We start from the raw sequence: 22,612 nt of genomic DNA, 5'->3' as shown, positions 1-22,612 counted from the left end.
GCCCAACCCTTTCTGTCTCTTTTATATTCTGGTGGCTGCCAGTATTTCTTGAATCATAACTGTCACTCCAATCTCTGCCTCTGTGGCCACGTTGCCTTCTCCTCTTCTGTCGTATAACCTGCCTCTGGCTCGCTTTTATGAGGCTACTAGTCATTGGATTTAGGTCCTATCCAGATAATCCAGGATATGCCTCTTGTCTCAAAATATGTAACTTAATCACTTGTTTTACATGTAATTTACTTGCTTATCCTATAAGGTTAATAATTACAGGTTCTGAGAATTAAGACATGGAAATATCTTTTTCAGGGCCACCATTCAGCTCACTTCAAATATCAATGGCCTTGTCCTATAGTGTCACATTAAAATTTATTAAATTTTATTAGTTTATCTTGTACTCTGAATGGTCTTTTACCATGCATGATTTTATAACATCATGCATTAGTTATTTGGAAAATACTGATATACTGAGTTTGGGGAACTTTCAAATATTAACACATTTTATTATGTAGTATCAAAACCTCAGCTGATATCACCACAAAACATATTCTTTAAAGATTGGAAAATTCATGGTGGCAGATGCCAGTTTTCCAAAATTCTAATTTTCACTTGGAAACTTAAATTTTATCATTGTTGACAAATGTAGCCAGTTCTTTACCTTGAAGCAGCAAGCTGACTTTGTTTATGGTTAAGAAATTTTCTAAAAGGTAGCCCAAATTTGAATACTTGTCATTTTCTTGTCTGTTACTCTTTCAACTAAAAATAGCATTTTGTGAAAAAGTAGCTAGTTCAACTCACCTGTCAAACAACTACATAAGTGCTTTTCCTAGAAGTGACTATTATACTCCGGTATGCAGCATGGTACTCTATGTATAATTCCTCCTTTGTCACACAGATTTTAAAACATGGATACTCAAAGGGTTGAGATGTAATATCAATAATTTCTACTACTTTACCTAAGATGTTTTTAAGAGAAATTGGCTTTCCCCCATGATTTTTTAGTACTCTGAGTGTGTGGTGGTGAAAAATATGACCACTGGCACAGTTTGGTACCACTTATTTCATGCAAAGGTGTCAATAATTTTACCTATCATTGTTCTTGAACCATTAAGGCAAATGTCAACATAGTGAAAGATGACAAATAACACATTAAAAATTATGCACAATGGCTAGGCATGGTGGCTCATGCCTGTAATCCCAGCTACTTCAAGAGACTGAGGCAGGAGGATCACTTGAGGCCAGGAGTTCAAGGCTGCAGTGAGCTATGATTGCACTGCTGTATTCCAGCCTGTGTGAAAAAGCAAAACCCTGTCTCAAGAATAATAATAATGAAAATCACCTCAACCCTGCAGATAGCTAAAAGGCTTCAGAGACCCCTTGAAAACATCTGTGTTGAAAGTTTTCCAAATGTCTTTGCATTTGGAGTCTGGCTCTTAGAGTTTTTGATGTTTGTCTTTTTCCATATAGCATCATACTCTTTATTATCAATAGTGTTAATGATACAGCATTTCTTTAAAGGATGCTCTACTGTAGTCTCGGATTTTGTTTCATGTCTGTGATACTCATACAGTGTGTTTTGACATTGACCTTTCCATGTTTTTTTCTAGAAAGTGTCAAAAGAAGGATTTCAGACAATAAGCAGGAAACTGAGCTTATGCATGTGCAGGCAAAGATTAACATCTATATGATATTGAATTGTGTATGCAAAAATATGGTGTATCTTTTCCTTTTGTTGTAGGTACTTTTGTGCCTTTCAGGAGCTTTTTATAGCTTTTTTCATACAGGTTTCAAACACATCTAGGCCTGCATGCAAATATTTATGATCATAACAAGGACTTCTCTTTCAGTATATCCTCTACTTTGGTTTGTGTTGTGTTTATATACCATATTAACTTATAGGAAGCTTTAACATTACATGTTAATATTTTACAAATTAATAAATCTAATGTAATCTCAGTGTAATTATCATTAAGATTCCTTCCTCTCCCACCCAGGGATAAACACAAGGGTTAGCCATTTCATTTGGAAGAACAAGCAAGAATAGCCCTGAATGTTCTGATAGAGTAGTGGCCTATGGGGTGAACTGGCTCTATCTGATATTAAAAAATATAGTGATTGAAATAGCATAGTGTTGGAAACCAAGTAGATATTTAACTAAAGAGAAGAAAGGGAAAATACCTGGAAATAGATTCAAATCCCTGTACAAATTTACTATATTATGAAGTCAGCATATCAAATTTGTGAAGAAGCCGGGCGCGGTGGCTCACGCCTGTAATCCCAGCACTTTGGGAGGCCGAGGCGGGCGGATCACAAGGTCAGGAGATCGAGACCACGGTGAAACCCCGTCTCTACTAAAAATACAAAAAATTAGCCGGGCGCGGTGGCGGGCGCCTGTAGTCCCAGCTACTCAGGAGGCTGAGGCAGGAGAATGGCGTGAACCCGGGAGGCGGAGCTTGCAGTGACCCGAGATCGCGCCACTGCACTCCAGCCTGGGCGACAGAGCGAGACTCCGTCTCAAAAAAAAACAAAAAAAAAACAAAAAAAAAACAAAAAAAAAAACAAACAAATTTGTGAAGAAAAGATGAACTTTTCAATATGTGACGTTGGCAAAGGGTACAAAGTTTCAGTTATACAAAATACATAAGTTCTGGAGATGTACCATATAGCATAGTGCCTATAGCTCACCTTACTATATTATATATTTAAAATTTGCAAAAAGTGTAGACATTATGTTGTGTTCTTACCACACACACAGAATTATAATAATGACAATAAAGTGGGGTGGGAGAAAACTTAGGGAAGTGATGTGATGGGTATATTTATGACCTTGATGGTGTGATAATTTCATGGTTATATACTTGTTCCCAAACACTTCAGGTTGTATACATTAAATATGTACAGTTTTTCATGTCAATCATATCGAAATAACCAATGTTGGGATAACTGGCTAGACATTTAGAAAAATAGAAAATTGCATTCATTTTCATACCATACTTCAAGAAAAAATAAAAATGAATTAGAAATGTAAATTTTAAAAATAAGATGTACAAGTACTAGGAGGAAAGCTGAGTGAGGTCCTTTTTAACCTGGGAATAGAGAAAACTTTCTTAACTCTGATTAAAACACAAAAGCAGTAAAGACAAGACTGACCCTTTGGAACACTAAAAATTTGAATGGCAAAATAACTGTGAACAAAGTCAAAGATAAATGATAAACTAGAAAAATCATTTGCAATTCATTTAGGAAATAAAGGGTTAATATGATACAGGCCTTCTAAAATAGAGAGGAATTATAACTGTAGAGAAAAATGAGCAGTTCATGGAGAAAGAGAAATAAATGACCCTTAAACATATGAAATGTTTCTCTAATTTTTTCCCCAAAAGTAAAATGCAAATTGAAACTACAATGAAATTCCACTTCTATTAGATTGGCAAAAGTTTATATTTGACAGCATACTCTTTGGTCAGGCCTGTGGGGAAACAGCTGCTCTCATATGTTTCTAGAGGGAATATAAAATGGTAAACTGTTATGAAGAGAAGCTTTACAATTTGTAGTAAAACTATTAATGCTTTTACTTTTTGACCCAGCAATCTCTCTGATTGGAATTTATCTCAAAGATACTCTAGTAAAAACACAAAAAGACATTTGCATGGAACTATTCATTGCAAGGATATTTATTTATCCAGTGCTCTTTCATGGATGTTTGGGTTTGGGACTATGTGAAAGATGAGTATATCCACACAATGAAGTTTTATTCAGTTCTAAAAGAATGAGGAAATTCTCTATGTACTGTTATGGAATAAAATAATAAGGTGGAGAGAATGTATATAATGTATTATTGTTCTCCTATAAATTATATTTGCTTATATATATTTGCCTAAATTAAAAAAAATTGATGAATAAATAAGAACATTTTTAAAAGAAAAAGAATATATGGAGGGCTCATAAATAGAAACCAAACTATACTAAATATGCCACATTTTGTGCATTTGACTTTGAAACCATGTAAATGTGTTTTTATATAATTTTTGAAAATTAATACAGGAAGCACAAAAGGGCCAGGTGTGGTGGCTCACACCTGTAATCCCAGCACATTGGGAGGCTGAGGCAGATGGATCATTTGAGGTCAGGAAGGTCAAAACCAGCTTGACCAACATGGCAAAACACTGTCTCTCCCAAATACAAAAAAAGTTAGCTGGGTGTGGTGGTGCATGCCTGTAATCCCAGCTACTTGGGAGGCTAAGGCAGGAAAATTGCTCAAAACCTGGGGGTCAGAGGTTGCAGTGAGCCAAGATTGCACCACTGCACTCCAGTCTGGGCAACAGAATGTGTCTCAAAAAAATTAAAATTAAAATTAAAAGAGAAGCACAAAAGCAGGAGCTAAAATAAAATAGCGAGCTAATGAATCTGACTTTGGTTCAATATGGTGATATAAACCATATAAAGGAAAGTTATTATAAGTGATCCTAAATTCCAGTAAATTTACCTTAGATCCCTAGTGTGATGTACTCTAAGGATAATATGATATACTTAAAATTTTTAAATATCATTTTCAATAATTGTATTCATTACAATATTGGTGAAGTGTCTATATTGTCTGGTGTATGTATCTAGGGTTCATTGTCTTGTGCCAGGAAATTTAGGACATGGACACACACACGAGGAGTTTAGGAGCAGAGGTTTAATAGAAGAAATGAGAAAAAAAAACAGCTCTCTCTATTGAGAGACGGGGTCTTCTGAGTGGAAAAGACTAGCTGGCGGTAGATGTGCCAGAATTTATAGTCCAGCTTGAGGAGGCAGTGTTTGATTTATGTAGGGCTCACAGATTGGTTTGATTCAGTGCGATGTTTACATAGCATGTGGGGAAGGCTGGTCACCCCACCCTAATCTTATTATGCAGGTGAACTTTTCAGTTGATTGGTGCCATCTTGTCTGCTCCTTACTGTACATGTGGCTGACAAAAAGAAGGAAAGTTGGAGCCACTATCTTGAACATGATTGGCACAACTGCTGGCATCTATGTCTGCAGCTTAATTTTACAGGCTGCGCTTTGTTAGAAAGGAAAATAATTGCTGCTTATCATTAAAAGGAAAACCTTACTGAGGACTTCTATGGCCTCACTATCTGCCTAAGTAATTTCTTCTTAACTCCTGTATCATTCTCCCCGTGAATGTAAGTGGTACATTCTTAATTCCTGTACCACTCCCCTGTGGAGTGGTAACCCTAACTGCTTTTAGGGGGTGTTGGATGATGACCCTTTCTGGTTACTTTCTCCTGAATAGGTGCGTTGTGTGGGAACAGTAGCTAGGGCTCCTCCTGGGGTAAATCTAAGGTCCTTGGAAGAAAGACATGTCCATGTGTGGTTCTGTCTGCAACACCATTTGGAGTTTGATTGTGTCAGCCATTCTGATGGGTTGTAACACTGCTTTGCCTCCCACAGATGTTGCTGAAACATTAATATAAAAGTAACATTCTTTTTAGGATAAGTGGCATTGGAATTGGGTGGCTAGAATAACTTTAGTTACTTAGTTAGTTAACCTTGGCTAACTAACTTTAAACCTTGGCTAAATTTTTCCCGCAATTATTAATTCCTTCATGACTTCCAAAGACCATCTAAGACATGCTTAGATCTTCTGACTTATCCTAAACATTCCTCTTTTAAATAACCAGCTATTTTCTTTAGGACAAGTATTTACCATACAAGATAGTTTCTTATATAAAATCTCTTTTCTTTGTAACCTTTGCATAGCTAGAGTGTGACATATTACCAAACCCAATAAAAAGTTCTAGCAGACTCAGTGCTAGTAAAACTTTCATGCTTCCTTTTTGTTGGTTACTGTTATCCTTGCTACAAGGATAATAATTAAGCAAAATATTACAGCAGTGGAAACTCTCTGTACAATATTTCAGCTAGAAGGTGCTACCATGTATAGCTCTATTGGAAATAGTAGAGTGAGTATAGCAATTCCTGCAAGGGTGGCATAGTAGAATTTTTCCATCTAAAATTTGACTTGCCAAGATATATAATTACCCTCTGTGGGTCTATGAAGTTCCTTGGTTTTAATATCTCAAGCAAAATCCTCTGGGTTATGGACACCCTACTCACTTTCATTACGTAGCAGAATTTGTGGGTTAATTGCCCAGAACTAGCATATTGATCCAGATTTTGACATTACCCATCCCTTCTTTTTTCTTCAAGCTGCAGGAGACCACCACTTGATTTACAGAAATTAGCAGGGTTAGTCTAAAATGGAGGTAAAAAGCTTAAAAACAATTAATGAGACTAGGCTTTAATGACAAGTACATGATAAGCTTTGGTGCATAATTTTGCTTTCCAATCATCATTTTTGGTAAAAACAAATTATGATAGGACTATGTTGTTTGTAGAATAAACTTTAGTGTTATACTTGGCCTGATTTTTTGCATAACATGCAGCAAGAATGGTTGTTTCTACATAGGCCTTTTGGATTCGCTTTGATGGAACTCTGTTCCACAAGGAATCTCAGATAAGACTTTTTAAAGCCAAGCCCAGCCATGGGTCTGTATCCTCAAATACCTGTGAGTTTGGTGATCCTCTCCTCTTAAGGTCCCAGGATAAACTTGGAGCTCCTGGGCATGATAGAAAGTTACATAATTTACTGACCACAAGTCAGGAACCCTGTATGGGGACTGTAAAGGCAGGGCTATGAGGTCAGTTCTCCCCATGGGGCTTTTATTGGCTTTGCAAGTTGAGATTCACTCCTTAAAGGGAATCATACCCTTCCAATAAAAGCCTTGATAAAACAACCAGTTTTTTCAATTGTGTCCTGTTGCAAAAGAAAAATGGATTCCTATTGCATTGATGTGAACAACTATATTGGCATAAGTTAAGAGTACTCACAGACAGTTTACAAATTCTAGAGGAACCACACAGAGAGAAAGAAACAAACTCCAAGTTTTGTTCACAGGAGTATAACTTACTTAATTGTCAAAGGCTGTAAATAGTTCAAAATAAGTTTCATTGACTCTGAAAAACAAAACATGAATCAGCCGTATTCTAACCAAAAATCAAAAAGATTGGCTTCAGTTTCCTGAGTTCAGTCCACTTTGTTAACTCTTGGTTGATATTCATGAACATCTTAGCTCTTCATGAGTCCTGTATGTTTTTTCTCTAATCCAATCTTACAATTTTCAATGCTATTAGAAAACTGCATTTGAGAACACTTGTTAAAGTCCTATAGCTTGTTTATAATCCATGTTTTTGAGAAGGAACAAAGCAAGACAACAATTGTCTGCAAATGACAAAATATCCAGGGTAGCTACAGTTAAAAACATTACTGACAAAGAAGTTTAGTTATCTCTGTGGTTTACAATAACTTTTACCTTAATTATGATTGATAGCATATAGTTAGACAGTAGAATTTTAGAAATCCCATACAATTTTGGAACATATATTAGTGTTATTCACTAAAATATAACCTAAAGAAGATTGAACATCATTTTGGCAATCCCACGTAACTCAACATATTCAAATGATCCTGTTTACCTCTTCTCTAGATGTTTCAGGGGCCCTCTGAACCATCCAGAAAGCCAGGCATCAGGAAAGACAGTTTTGAAACTTGAAGTTAGATTTCGAGGAGCCTGTTAAATGTTAGAGTGTTAAAACACTTGATGTTATAAAATAGAATTCCAGTTTACCATAAATTATTTATCTTGCCAAAATGATGACTCAAAAGGCAAAAATCTTTCATTAGCCTTTCCTATTACATGAAAATCCTATTCAAAGCCAAATTTTACCCTTGCATTAGTTTATTAATGTTAACCTCAGTTGGTTTTTAAAAAACTTTATAGATGATTCCATCTAATTTTAATCAATTTGATCATGAGTTGAAATCTTTACAAACCTTTTATAATCCCTTTTGCCACAGGGCCGATTGGCATTTTAAAACTACCTTTCTGTGCTTTTATTTCAACACAAATTTGTGAAAATAGTATATATACTATAATACAATATATACTATATACAATATATACCGTACACAATATATACTACGTATAATACTATATAATACACTATAAAATACTAAATAATAAACAGATCCCCAAAATTAAGTGTGCCTTTTTATACTAGATTTTGGATCCCCAAAAGGAGGGAGATACTATGGGAGAAGACAGTGCAGTGCTTCCACCATGCATTTCATTGCAAGGCAACTCAAAATCAATCAGTTTATTTTGTAATCACCCCATCCCCCATGGTAATCTCACCCCTCAGTGGGGGATGAGGATGTTTCCATATTTCTCAGGTGGTCAAGAGCATGATTCTCTGATCCAAATGTGCAGAATTAAATATCCCTCCATAACTATTATTAGCCATCCTTAAAGTATATTCCCTTCTTAGTTATTACACACCAAACCTCTCTAATGTGAGGTAATTTCTGATGCCCCAAAACTTAAAAATGTCAGATAACACAATGCGAAACAGAAAAGAGTCTTTGACTTTGAGAGGGTACTATCTGCTCTTAATTACTGGGTTTCATGAGGAAAATAGAGGGTTTTTTCCCCCCAAAGTGGAGTCTGTGGCGTTTCCTCTGTTTTCCTCAAGGAGTCCCAGGCTATCAGACTTTAGCTCAGGGCCTCTCATGTGTGCATTAAGAGTGGCAAGACAGAAAAAATGGGAATAAGTAATTCAGCCAACTGAGAAGGAAAAAAAAAAACAACTTTTTTTCCAGAAAAACAAGATCCAAGAAAAAAAATACATACAGGTCTTTTAAATATACCTATAACTAGAATTTCTACTTTTAATTAAGCTGAGCACTGTTTAAGAAAATATTTTTAAATCCTTTCAAAGGACATCAACCACGCCAAGCAGTTAGGTCTTTCGACTCTTGAACTTTACAAAGAGTAACCTCACAGGTGAAACAAACAAGCCTTAATTAGGTTATGACTTAACCTTGAGTGTACAAGGTATTTTTAGAAGGGTGGTAAGCAGCTTTTGAAGTCGTCATTGCAAAATGGTGAATGAGACAATGAAAAAGATCTGATCCAACTTAATTTCTTTTTTTTTAAAATTATTTATTTATTTTTTATTTTATTTTATTTTTTTTTACTGTCAATAATTATTTATTATTATTATACGTTAAGTTGTAGGGTACATGTGCATAACGTGCAGGTTTGTTACATATGTATACTTGTGCCATGTTGGTGTGCGGCACCCATCAACTCATCATTTACATCAGGTATAACTCCCAATGCAATCCCTCCCCCCTCCCCCCTCCCCATGATAGGCCCCTGTGTGTGATGTTCCCCTTCCTGAGTCCAAGTGATCTTATTGTTCAGTTCCCACCTATGAGTGAGAACATGCGGTGTTTGGTTTTCTGTTCTTGTGATAGTTTGCTAAGAATGATGGTTTCCAGCGGCATCCATGTCCCTACAAAGGACGCAAACTCATCCTTTTTGATGGCTGCATAGTATTCCATGGTGTATATGTGCCACATTTTCTTAATCCAATCTGTCACTGAAGGACATTTGGGTTGATTCCAAGTCTTTGCTATTGTGAATAGTGCCGCAATAAACATACGTGTGCATGTGTCTTTATAGCAGCATAATTTATAATCCTTTGGGTATATACCCAGTAATGGGATGGCTGGGTCATATGGTACATCTAGTTCTAGATCCTTGAGGAATCGCCATACTGTTTTCCATAATGATTGAACTAGTTTACAATCCCACCAACAGTGTAAAAGTGTTCCTATTTCTCCACATCCTCTCCAGCACCTGTTGTTTCCTGACTTTTTAATGATCGCCATTCTAACTGGTGTGAGACGGTATCTCATTGTGGTTTTGATTTGCATTTCTCTGATGGCCAGTGATGATGAGCATTTTGTCATGTGTCTGTTGGCTGTATGAATGTCGTCTTTTGAGAAATGTCTCTTCATATCCTTTGCCCACTTTTTGATGGGGTTGTTTGTTTTTTTCTTGTAAATTTGTTTGAGTTCTTTGTAGGTTCTGGATATTAGCCCTTTGTCAGATGAGTAGATTGCAAAAATTTTCTCCCATTCTGTAGGTTGCCTGTTCACTCTGATGGTAGTTTCTTTTGCTGTGCAGAAGTTCTTTAATTTAATGAGATCCCATTTGTCAATTTTGGCTTTTGCTGCCGTTGCTTTTGGTGTTTTAGACATGAAGTCTTTGCCCATGCCTATGTCCTGAATGGTACTACCTAGGTTTTCCTCTAGGATTTTTATGGTATTAGGTCTAACATTTAAGTCTCTAATCCATCTTGAATTAATTTTCGTATAAGGAGTAAGGAAAGGATCCAGTTTCAGCTTTCTACTTATGGCTAGCCAATTTTCCCAGCACCATTCATTAAATAGGGAATCCTTTCCCCATTTCTTGTTTCTGTCAGGTTTGTCAAAGATCAGGTGGCTGTAGATGTGTGGTATTATTTCTGAGGACTCTGTTCTGTTCCATTGATCTATATCTCTGTTTTGGAACCAGTACCATGCTGTTTTGGTTACTGTAGCCTTGTAGTATAGTTTGAAGTCAGGTAGCGTGATGCCTCCAGCTTTGTTCTTTTGACTTAGGATTGTCTTGGAGATGCGGGCTCTTTTTTGGTTCCATATGAACTTTAAAGCAGTTTTTTCCAATTCTGTGAAGAAACTCATTGGTAGCTTGATGGGGATGGCATTGAATCTATAAATTACCTTGGGCAGTATGGCCATTTTCACGATATTGATTCTTCCTATCCATGAGCATGGTATGTTCTTCCATTTGTTTGTGTCCTCTTTTATTTCACTGAGCAGTGGTTTGTAGTTCTCCTTGAAGAGGTCCTTTACATCCCTTGTCAGTTGGATTCCTAGGTATTTTATTCTCTTTGAAGCAACTGTGAATGGAAATTCATTCCTTATTTGGCTCTCTGTTTGTCTGTTACTGGTGTATAAGAATGCTTGTGATTTTTGCACATTAATTTTGTATCCTGAGACTTTGCTGAAGTTGCTTATCAGCTTAAGGAGATTTTGGGCTGAGACAATGGGGTTTTCTAAATATACAATCATGTCATCTGCAAACAGGGACAGTTTGACTTCTTCTTTTCCTAACTGAATACCCTTGATTTCTTTCTCTTGCCTGATTGCCCTAGCCAGAACTTCCAACACTATGTTGAATAGGAGTGGTGAGAGAGGGCATCCCTGTCTTGTGCCAGTTTTCAAAGGGAATTTTTCCAGTTTTTGCCCATTCAGTATGATATTGGCTGTGGGTTTGTCATAAATAGCTCTTATGATTTTGAGGTACGTTCCATCAATACCGAATTTATTGAGCGTTTTTAGCATGAAGGGCTGTTGAATTTTGTCAAAAGCCTTTTCTGCATCTATTGAGATAATCATGTGGTTCTTGTCTTTGGTTCTGTTTATATGCTGGATTATGTTTATTGATTTGCGAATGTTGAACCAGCCTTGCATCCCAGGGATGAAGCCCACTTGATCATGGTGGATAAGCTTTTTGATGTGTTGCTGAATCCGGTTTCGCAGTATTTTATTGAGGATTTTTGCATCGATGTTCATCAGGGATATTGGTCTAAAATTCTCTTTTTTTGTTGTGTCTCTGCCAGGCTTTGGTATCAGGTTGATGTTGGCCTCATAAAATGAGTTAGGGAGGATTCCCTCTTTTTCTATTGATTGGAATAGTTTCAGAAGGAATGGTACCAACTCCTCCTTGTACCTCTGGTAGAATTCAGCTGTGAATCCATCTGGTCCTGGACTTTTTTTGGTTGGTAGGCTATTAATTATTGCCTCAATTTCAGAGCCTGCTATTGGTCTATTCAGGGATTCAACTTCTTCCTGGTTTAGTCTTGGAAGAGTGTAAGTGTCCAGGAAATTATCCATTTCTTCTAGATTTTCCAGTTTATTTGCGTAGAGGTGTTTATAGTATTCTCTGATGGTAGTTTGTATTTCTGTGGGGTCGGTGGTGATATCCCCTTTATCATTTTTAATTGCGTCGATTTGATTCTTCTCTCTTTTCTTCTTTATTAGTCTTGCTAGTGGTCTCTCAATTTTGTTGATCTTTTCAAAAAACCAACTCCTGGATTCATTGATTTTTTGGAGAGTTTTTTGTGTCTCTATCTCCTTCAGTTCTGCTCTGATCTTAGTTATTTCTAGGCTTCTGCTAGCTTTCGAATGTGTTTGCTCTTGCTTCTCTAGTTCTTTTAATTGTGATGTTAGAGTGTCAATTTTAGATCTTTCCTGCTTTCTCTTGTGGGCATTTAGTGCTATAAATTTCCCTCTACACACTGCTTTAAATGTGTCCCAGAGATTCTGGTATGTTGTATCTTTGTTCTCATTGGTTTCAAAGAACATCTTTATTTCTGCCTTCATTTTGTTATGTACCCAGTAGTCATTCAGGAGCAGGTTGTTCAGTTTCCATGTAGTTGAGCGGTTTTGATTGAGTTTCTTAGTCCTGAGTTCTAGTTTGATTGCACTGTGGTCTGAGAGACTGTTTGTTATAATTTCTGTTCTTGTACATTTGCTGAGGAGTGCTTTACTTCCAAGTACGTGGTCGATTTTGGAGTAAGTACGATGTGGTGCTGAGAAAAATGTATATTCTGTTGATTTGGGGTGGAGAGTTCTATAGATGTCTATTAGGTCTGCTTGCTGCAGAGATGAGTTCAATTCCTGGATATCCTTGTTCACTTTCTGTCTCGTTGATCTGTCTAATGTTGACAGTGGAGTGTTGAAGTCTCCCATTATTATTGTATGGGAGTCTAAGTCTCTTTGTAAGTCTCGAAGGACTTGCTTTATGAATCTGGGTGCTCCTGTATTGGGTACATATATATTTAGGATAGTTAGCTCTTCCTGTTGAATTGATCCCTTTTCCATTATGCAATGGCCTTCTTTGTCTCTTTTGATCTTTGATGGTTTAAAGTCTGTTTTATCAGAGACTAGTATTGCAACCCCCGCTTTTTTTTGTTCTCCATTTGCTTGGTAAATCTTCCTCCATCCCTTTATTTTGAGCCTATGTATGTCTCTGCGTGTGAGATGGGTCTCCTGAATACAGCGGACTGATGGGTCTTGACTCTTGATCCAGTTTGCCAGTCTGTGTCTTTTAATTGGAGCATTTAGTCCATTTACATTTAAGGTTAAGATTGTTATGTGTGAACTTGATCCTGCCATTATGATATTAACTGGTTATTTTGCTCGTTAGTTGATGCAGTTTCTTCCTAGCCTCGATGGTCTTTACATTTTGGCATGTTTTTGCAATGGCTGGTACCGGTTGTTCCTTTCCATGTTGAGTGCTTCCTTCAGGGTCTCTTGTAAGGCAGGCCTAGTGGTGACAAAATCTCTAAGCATTTGCTTATCTGTAAAGGATTTTATTTCTCCTTCACTTATGAAACTTACTTTGGCTGGATATGAAATTCTGGGTTTAAAATTCTTTTCTTTAAGAATGTTGAATATTGGCCCCCACTCTCTTCTGGCTTGGAGAGTTTCTGCCGAGAGATCTGCTGTTAGTCTGATGGGCTTCCCTTTGTGGGTAACCCGACCTTTCTCTCTGGCTGCCCTTAAGATTTTTTCCTTCATTTCAACTTTGGTGAATCTGGCAATTATGTGTCTTGGAGTTGCTCTTCTCGAGGAGTATCTTTGTGGCGTTCTCTGTATTTCCTGGATTTGAATGTTGGCCTGCCCTACTAGGTTGGGGAAGTTCTCCTGGATGATATCCTGAAGAGTGTTTTCCAACTTGGTTCCATTTTCCCCCTCACTTTCAGGCACCCCAATCAGACGTAGATTTGGTCTTTTTACATAATCCCATACTTCTTGCAGGCTTTCTTCATTTCTTTTTCTTCTTTTTTCTTTTGGTTTCTCTTCTCGCTTCATTTCATTCATTTGATCCTCAATCGCAGATACTCTTTCTTCCAGTTGATCGAGTCGGTTACTGAAGCTTGTGCATTTGTCACGTATTTCTCGTGTCATGGTTTTCATCTCTTTCATTTTGTTTATGACCTTCTCTGCATTAATTATTCTAGCCATCAATTCTTCCACTTTTTTTTCAAGATTTTTAGTTTCTTTGCGCTGGGTACGTAATTCCTCCTTTAGCTCTGAGAAATTTGATGGACTGAAGCCTTCTTCTCTCATCTTGTCAAAGTCATTCTCAGTTCAGCTTTGATCTGTTGCTGGTGATGAGCTGCGCTCCTTTGCCGGGGGAGATGCGCTCTTATTTTTTGAATTTCCAGCTTTTCTGCCCTGCTTTTTCCCCATCTTTGTGGTTTTATCTGCCTCTGGTCTTTGATGATGGTGATGTTCTGATGGGGTTTTGGTGTAGGTGTCCTTCCTGTTTGATAGTTTTCCTTCTAACAGTCAGGACCCTCAGCTGTAGGTCTGTTGGAGATTGCTTGAGGTCCACTCCAGACCCTGTTTGCCTGGGTATCAGCAGCAGAGGCTGCAGAAGATAGAATATTTCTGAACAGCGAGTGTACCTGTCTGATTCTTGCTTTGGAAGCTTCCTCTCAGGGGTGTACTCCACCCTGTGAGGTGTGGGGTGTCAGACTGCCCCTAGTGGGGGATGTCTCCCAGTTAGGCTACTCAGGGGTCAGGGACCCACTTGAGCAGGGAGTCTGTCCCTTCTCAGATCTCAACCTCCGTGTTGGGAGATCCACTGCTCTCTTCAAAGCTGTCAGACAGAGTCGTTTGCATCTGCAGAGGTTTCGGCTGTGTTTGTTATTGCCCTGTCCCCAGAGGTGGAGTCTACAGAGACAGGCAGGTTTCCTTGAGCTGCTGTTAGCTCCACCCAGTTCGAGCTTCCCAGCAGCTTTGTTTACCTACTTAAGCCTCAGCAATGGCGGGCGCCCCTCCCCCAGCCTCGCTGCTGCCTTGCCGGTAGATCACAGACTGCTGTGCTAGCAATGAGGGAGGCTCCGTGGGTGTGGGACCCTCCCGGCCAGGTGTGGGATATGATCTCCTGGTGTGCCTGTTTGCTTAAAGCGCAGTATTGGGGTGGTAGTTACCTGATTTTCCAGGTGTTGTGTGTCTCAGTTCCCCTGGCTAGGAAAAGGGATTCCCTTCCCCCTTGTGCTTCCCAGGTGAGGCAATGCCTCGCCCTGCTTCAGCTCTCGCTGGTCGGGCTGCAGCAGCTGACCAGCACCGATCGTCCGGCACTCCCCAGTGAGATGAACCCAGTACCTCAGTTGAAAATGCAGAAATCACCGGTCTTCTGTGTCGCTCGCGCTGGGAGTTGGAGACTGGAGCTGTTCCTATTCGGCCATCTTGCTCCGCCAAAAACCCCAACTTAATTTCATTTCCAGCCCCCAAGCTGTCCTTGGCCATACCTGGGTGTAAGCCAAACCTACTTTGGGAGGAGCCTGGTCTATAGACTATAGCCCAAAACAAAGATGGTAACAGCTCCTTCCCAAGATATATTTCCCTCTAGCCTGGGGATCAGACCAAGAAACTAGCCACAAGATTAGAAACCATGGCTTAGGTGTCACACAGCTGGAGGCTGCAAGAGTCTGATCCTCCCTTAACTGCTCTCAAGATCAGCGCTTAAGATATTTTGTGTATATACCCAGTAATGGGATGGCTGGGTCATATGGTACATCTAGTTCTAAATCCTTGAGGATTCGCCATACTGTTTTCCATAATGATTGAACTAGTTTACAATCCCACCAACAGTGTAAAAGTGTTCCTATTTCTCCACATCCTCTCCAGCACCTGTTGTTTCCTGACTTTTTAATGATCGCCATTCTAACTGGTGTGAGATGGTATCTCATTGTGGTTTTGATTTGCATTTCTCTGATGGCCAGTGATGATGAGCATTTTTTCATGTGTCTGTTGGCTGTATGAATGTCTTCTTTTGAGAAATGTCTGTTCATATCCTTTGCCCACTTTTTGATGGGGTTGTTTGTTTTTCTCTTGTAAATTTGTTTGAGTTCTTTGTAGATTCTGGATATTAGCCCTACTGGGTATATACCCAAAGGATTATAGATCATGCTGCTATAAAGACACATGCACACGTATGTTTATTGCGGCACTATTCACAATAGCAAAGACTTGGAATCAACCCAAATGTCCATCAGTGACAGATTGGATTAAGAAAATGTGGCACATATACACCATGGAATACTATGCAGCCATAAAAAAGGATGAGTTTGTGTCCTTTATAGGGACATGGATGCAGCTGGAAACCATCATTCTTAGCAAACTATCACAAGAACAGAAAACCAAACACTGCATGTTCTCACTCATAGGTGGAAACTGAACAATGAGATCACTTGGACTCGGGAAGGGGAACATCACACACCAGGGCCTATCATGGGGAGGGGGGAGGGGGGAGGGATTGCATTGGGAGTTATACCTGATGTAAATGATGAGTTGATGGGTGCTGACGAGTTGATGGGTGCAGCACACCAACATGGCACAAGTATACATATGTAACAAACCTGCACGTTATGCACATGTACCCTAGAACTTAAAGTATAATAATAATAATAAAAATAATAAAAATAAAAAGATATTTTATAAACCTTGCCCTTGATGTATTAGCTGTTCCTACCCAGATTGATAAACTGGATTTTCTGAATTTGTAGCCCTCACCCAGGAACTGACTTAGCACAAGAAGACAGCCACCATTGCAAAATGGTAGAGACTAAAAAATGTATTGCCATGTGGTTACAGGACATGTTCCCAAGGACATGAAACAAGATGGAGGCCTGTAGCAGTTTTTTATGGACCATTTTGTTGAGCTCTCTTGAACAGCAGGCTTATGGCATCCTGGGCCTGCATCCCAACCTAAGGTACTCTTTCTTTTGACAGAACTATACAGAAAGACACACAAAGTACACCAGATTGGCTACAGTGTAATACCAACCTCACAAATCCTCTTTCATTGATTAAAACTTTACAGAGAATATAAACATTGATCCTTATTATTTATTTTACTGACTTGCACAGGGAGAGAGAAGCCCAAAGCCTACTGGTAAAAAAAATACTTTTACCTTTTTGCTACTATGTCAGGCTTCTGGATTCCCTTTTCCCAGGCTGAACTCTAAGCCAAGCCTTTTAAGATTTGGGGAAATTAACTTTTCCCAATTGGGAGGATCATTATAAAAGAATAGATAGAAGCCATTTTAAATCATGAAAGAAGGAAAAACACCATAGAAAAGTCTAGATTTTCCAATTACGGTTGTCAAGAAATACTGCTTTCTTTCCTATTGGCAATGTTGTTTCCACTATTTTTCACCTTCCCTATTTTCTCTTTTCCCTTTTTATCTATCACAGGAGACACATTATTCATACCCAAAATTATCTGCTGCCTGCAGAACTGCCTGTTTTTTGGTTGCAGGTAGGGTTTGGCTTAGAAGCAGCATAACATCCCTTCATGAGAGGTCAAACATTTGAGTTAAATTTTGGAAAACTTCTGTATATCTATCAGGGTTGTTAGAAAACTGGCCTAATTCTCCCTTTATTTCTCTAAGGTCCTGTAATGAGAAGGTAACTTGAGGGGGCCCCAAATAATGAGGATCCTCAGATTTTCTCCTGGAAGTTGCTTCTCTAACTTTGGAGAATATTTCTCTATAGGCCTGTGTGATATGACTACTAAAAGAGCTGGGTTGATTTTGTAATGCCTGCAAAGGTCTAGTAAGAAGGCCATGCCCTTATGCAAAAGAAAATGAGCCACTTTTTCTATAAAGTCTCAGGGTGAAAGGAGTCTTTGTGTTTCAGAACGGACTCCAGGAGAGTGTAGGCTGACGATGGTACCTTTCTAGAGTGAGAAGTGAGAGAAAGGCATCCCTTTAGACTCCTTCATTTTGGTGTGACCTAGGGTGGAGAGGAAGACAATGGGGGATGTCCTTTCTGCTTTTTTTCCCTCTTCGTTCCTGGATCCTGGCACCTTGTTGAATGTGCCACCCATGGTTGCAGGTGTGAACCCCAGCCATGGAACCAGAGGAACTAAGAGATTGGGATTAGTCACGCTCACCCATGCAGCTCTAGTCCTCTGCCTGTGATTTCCCTTTGATGTCCTGGACTTGTGTGACCCGCCTGGCTCCCTGAAAAATAGATCTCAGGAGAGACTATGTGACAGTTGCATTTCCCTCCTTAATGGAGCAAGTGTGCTAGTTTGAGCTCTATATCCTGCTATTGTGGCCTGTGCTAAAGCATTTACCCTTAGAGAATGGTTACAGTTAACTTCTGAACTCAAAATCCCCTTACTAATTAAGTACCATTCTAATTAGAGGCAGGATAGATGCCTTAAAAGAATGTAAGGACCAAATGGCCGTTTTCCTGCTGATGGGACAGTATCAAGACTAAATTTTAGCTTTGAAGGATATTTTACTCCTGGTTGTTGAAGGCAGAGTTTTGTCATTCACAGAAGCAACTGGTCTCTAGTAGAGGCTGCAAAAAGGGAGAATTGGGAAGCTAGAGTGTTTCAGTAAAGGACCGACAATTTGCCTCATGGAGAGGATCCCTATTCCTCTAGGTGCCTCTGTTAACCTTAAACTGCTATGTGCTCTCCAGACCAAGGACAGAGTGACCATGACATGCCATGTGCTCTCCAGACCAAGGGCGAAGAGAGACCTGAAACTGCCATGTGCTCTCCAGACCAAGGTCAGGGAGAGACCTGGAACTGCCATGTGCTCTCTAGACCAAGGGCTGAGAGTAATGCCAACTGTGGAAGGGTTGGCGGGGGAGGGGGTTTCTGTTCCTAGAAAATCACAAAGATGCCTTCCCTTGAGCTATATCCCTGGTTACTATGACATTCTCTGATCTTGCCAAACAAGATTATCTCCCTGAACTATAAAAATTCCTGCACATTCCATACTCAGAGAGAATAAGAAATATGGTGGTTGCGACTAGGAAATGAGGAAATTGTGATAGGAAAGTTGGAGAGCCTTTGGATAACAGCGGGGGATAGCCCAGCCAGAAATCCTCAGTTGCCCAGGACTCCACCAGCCCCACATGATGGCTAAGTCCTCCATGAAAGGAAACTGGTTCAAACATGGCCAACATGCCCAACAACCCACAAGTGCTGGGGGATTCTCCATGTTCACCCCAGTAATCCTGTCCACCAAGTTCTGTAAGTCTGGAACCCAAGCTAATTGTTTTAAAATGGTTGAAGGAGGCCCAGTATTTGGTTTGACTTGGTTCTAAAATGGAGACTGAGAGCCCCAAAATGAAAGGACAGAGTTGGAGTTCACTCCTCTACTCACTGTTTCAATGAATGTTGTACCTTGGTATTCTAGTTGAGTTCCCAATATGAAGCTGCTATGTTGTCTGGGCTATATACCTGGGGTTTGTCATCTCATGCCAGGAAAAGTTAGGACACAGACAAACACAAGGAGTTTAGGAGCACAGGTTTAATAGGCAGAATAAAAGAGAAAGAAAAACAGCTTTCTCTATTGAGAGATGAGGTCTTCTGAGTAGAAAAGACTGGTTGGTGGCGGATGTGCTGGATTTTATAGTCCAGCTTGTATAGGCAGTGTCTGATTTATGTAGGGCTCACAGATTGTTTGGATCAGGTGTGATGTTTATATAGCATGTGGGGAAGGCTGGTAACCCCACCCGAATCTTATTATGCAAATGAACTTTTCAGTTGATTTGTGCCATCTTGTCTGCTTCTTACTGTACATGTGGCTGACAAAAAGAAGGGAGGATAGAGCCACCATCTTGAACATGATTGGCACAACTGCTAGTATCTATGTCTGCAGCTTGATTTTACAGGCTGCTTTTTGTTAGAAGGGAAAATAATTTGGGGCTGCTTTTCATTAAAAGGAAAACCTTACCAAGGATGTCCATACTCTCACTCTCTGCCTAAGTAATTTCTTTTTAATTCCTGTATCATTAGGATTGTTATTTTATTATTAGTAGAATAAAAGAAGTAAAATATGGTAATGTCATTAGGAACTGAAAAGTCTCAGTGCAAGATAAAAGAGATAGAAATAATTTAATTTTGAATAGGAGTTACTGATATGAACTCATGCTTTATGCTGCATTCCCTTTTAAGAAATGCATATTTCCTTGCTTTGTCTACTGAAAAGGCCTAGAAACTGTCATCAATTCTGTAGGAATGAATCGCCATAGTACCTTGATCATGGTCTCTAAATACCATTCCCTGTCATTTTAGAAACCAACGTATCTTGGAGAAATGGGAACTTAAATCTACAGCAATTCTAGCTACCTATGTTGTCATGTCAAGAGCTCAGAACATAACTTTTGAGGCCCTCATTAGTTAAAAATAGAAGGGCTGTGTGTTAAACATCAATATTAAAACTAACTGTAATTTGTTGATACGTAGTAAGTATGCTAAATCCATATCTTTTCCGACAATATCTGTCAGTGCAAAATTTAGCTTATTTATATTTATCATGGGTATTTATATGCTTAGATTTGCTTTTCCTCTCAAGTTCCTCTTGTGTTTTTGTTTATATCTATTTTGCTTTTCTCTTTATGTATGTTCTCCTTCATTACTTTGTTTTCAGACTGATTTATTCACATATTTTCCCTTTTATTATACACCTCCCAACATTTGTTTTGCAATTTGCACATTCTGTTCTTTAAGTGATTACTCTTAAGTTCTTTAGTAAAAACTTAAGGCTGAACAATATATTATGTAGTAGCTCCATGATAAGGTCGAATATTTGTCTTCTGTAATCGCAATAGGTAAGACTCATTACACCAACGTCTCCTAACCTATGTCACATTTTTCATTTCTTTATCTCTTTTTTCATTCTGGATAAATTATTTCCATTCATTTCTAACTCTCTAATTCTCATTTCAACTATATCTCTCTGGCTGTTTTAAACATTTGCTGAATTATTTATTTCAAATTTATTTCTAGAATTTCTGTTTTTCAATTTTGTCTGTTCATTTCTGATATTTTCTTGATTTATGCTTATTTTTGCTATTGCCCATTTTATTTCTTTAAATATTTCATACATAGTTCTTCTGACTACTAGGACTGACATTTTCAAAATCTTTGTCTTGCAGGTATTAATTTATTGTTACTCTTTTATTCCTTGTTTTGACTGGATTTGACTCAAAGTGGGGTACTTTCTTATGTCTGTGCAATCTTTGTGGAGTTATTCATAATTTTTCATTTTTGTCTTTGGAAATTTTGCTAACTAACCCTATAGAATTTTTGTGCTCTTAAGTGTTTTGGGTTCAGAGCAAATAATTCAGACTCAACTTGTCTTTCAACAGTCAATATCCCCAAAAACTGTGTTGCCAGAAGATTCAGCTACAGAGCTTCCTTGGCTCATCCTACTGCCACACGTCTAGGTAGCCCACTCTTTCTTACTTGCTGCATCTTTGACTTTGAAGGACTGGCTCCACTTTCCCCACATTGGCCTCTGGAGTACAGCTGTTCTTGTTCCCAGCTACCAAAACCTTGGCTTTAGAATTTTAGGACATTAGAACCCTTTAGTTCCAATTACTCTTTTATCAGGTATATCATTGTTAGCTAATATTTGTTATCTTCTCTTTTAACTTCATAAACTACACTATAATGTAATAATAATAAATATTTTTTCTAGACATTTTATTTATAACATTTTATTTGCTCATCATTCCTTGTCATATATGTCTTGACTGAAATAGTGATTAATGTGGGATATGAAAAACACTTAAAAGATTTTAAGTGACTTTGGGTCCTCATGGGGGTTACAACTGCTTTAAACATTAATGGGAATTTCTCTAGCTTATGTTAGTAAGCAAATACAGTAAAATCTTGCGGTGGGCCTTCAGGGGACAGAAAAATTCTGCACTTGATGTAAGATTTTACTTTATGCCAGGGGCTTCTCCCACAGACTTTATTTCAATGAGAAAATCATGGTATGTAGCTTGAGCCAGCAATTCACAGATTAATAGACAAGAAGATTTATTGAACTAAACAGTAAAAAGGAAAAGCCATTTTATAATGTGTGATGGAATAGTCTAACCAAAAAATTGTTGTCTTCCCTAGTCTATACATAAATCAGTGCCTTATCATTTCTGTGCAGTCATGCTTAACATTTTTTACCCTGGAATTATGGGCAAAATCTTTGTAATACAGAACTTACAATACATTTTTTATGTCACATCTAATAAGCATTTTAAAATGTCATTCTTCTATTTTTTCTCATCTTTATTTTGACCCTCTCTGCTAGAAACATCCAACCCAGTAACTCACTTTGTGTATCTTGAACAGATCCTAAGCAGCCCTGTGCAGGAAGCTCAACCTCAGATTTGACACATTGCTCTGCATGAAGAAAATGGGAAATTCAAAAGAAATACAGCATCCTTAGTATTAACCAGGGCTTGTTTTCTGTTTCAGGAAGTATAGTTTTAGGGGTTATTATTACTAAGGAGAGGTAAAATCTGTTTGAGGCTAATGTGGTTTTGTTTTCCCCAATTTGACATTTAAGGGGTAAATGTTTTTCTGCTATCTATGATTCCATTCTCCATTTTCTTCTATTTCTTTTGTATTTCTACTGCTGCACTAACCTCATCTCAGAAATTGCTGCTGAGGAGATGTGTATAAGTTTTCCATCTGGGTCATATTGCATCCCCATTGTCAGTAAAATTGTTTTGGATTAGCTTCTAGCATTGCAATACAATTGTGAAAAGCAGTGAAAATGAGAGACTGAAACTATCCAGGTCTTGTGTATCTTAGTTCCTTAGGTG

At 38.4% G+C, this 22,612-nt stretch overlaps 2 long non-coding RNA genes across 2 annotated transcripts in view; one reads left to right on the top strand and one right to left on the bottom strand.

Moving 5' to 3' along the window:
- LOC139362788 (uncharacterized) overlaps positions 1-21,331 on the bottom strand; it is a 42,132-nt gene extending 20,801 nt beyond the window's left edge. The window contains exon 1 of the long non-coding RNA XR_011622118.1: positions 21,249-21,331. This is a non-coding gene — a long non-coding RNA (uncharacterized lncRNA). The remainder of the gene's footprint in view (positions 1-21,248) is intronic.
- Positions 1-22,612, top strand: part of LOC105475466 (uncharacterized) — a 431,412-nt gene that overhangs the window by 398,558 nt on the left and 10,242 nt on the right. The gene's annotated exons all lie outside the window — the stretch shown is intronic.

Source organism: Macaca nemestrina, chromosome 4 (genome assembly GCF_043159975.1).
Source record: "Macaca nemestrina isolate mMacNem1 chromosome 4, mMacNem.hap1, whole genome shotgun sequence".
In the NCBI taxonomy this organism is placed as follows: Eukaryota; Metazoa; Chordata; class Mammalia; order Primates; family Cercopithecidae; genus Macaca; species Macaca nemestrina.
Note: the sequence above shows the minus strand (reverse complement) of the source record. Positions and strands in the feature narration are given on the sequence as shown.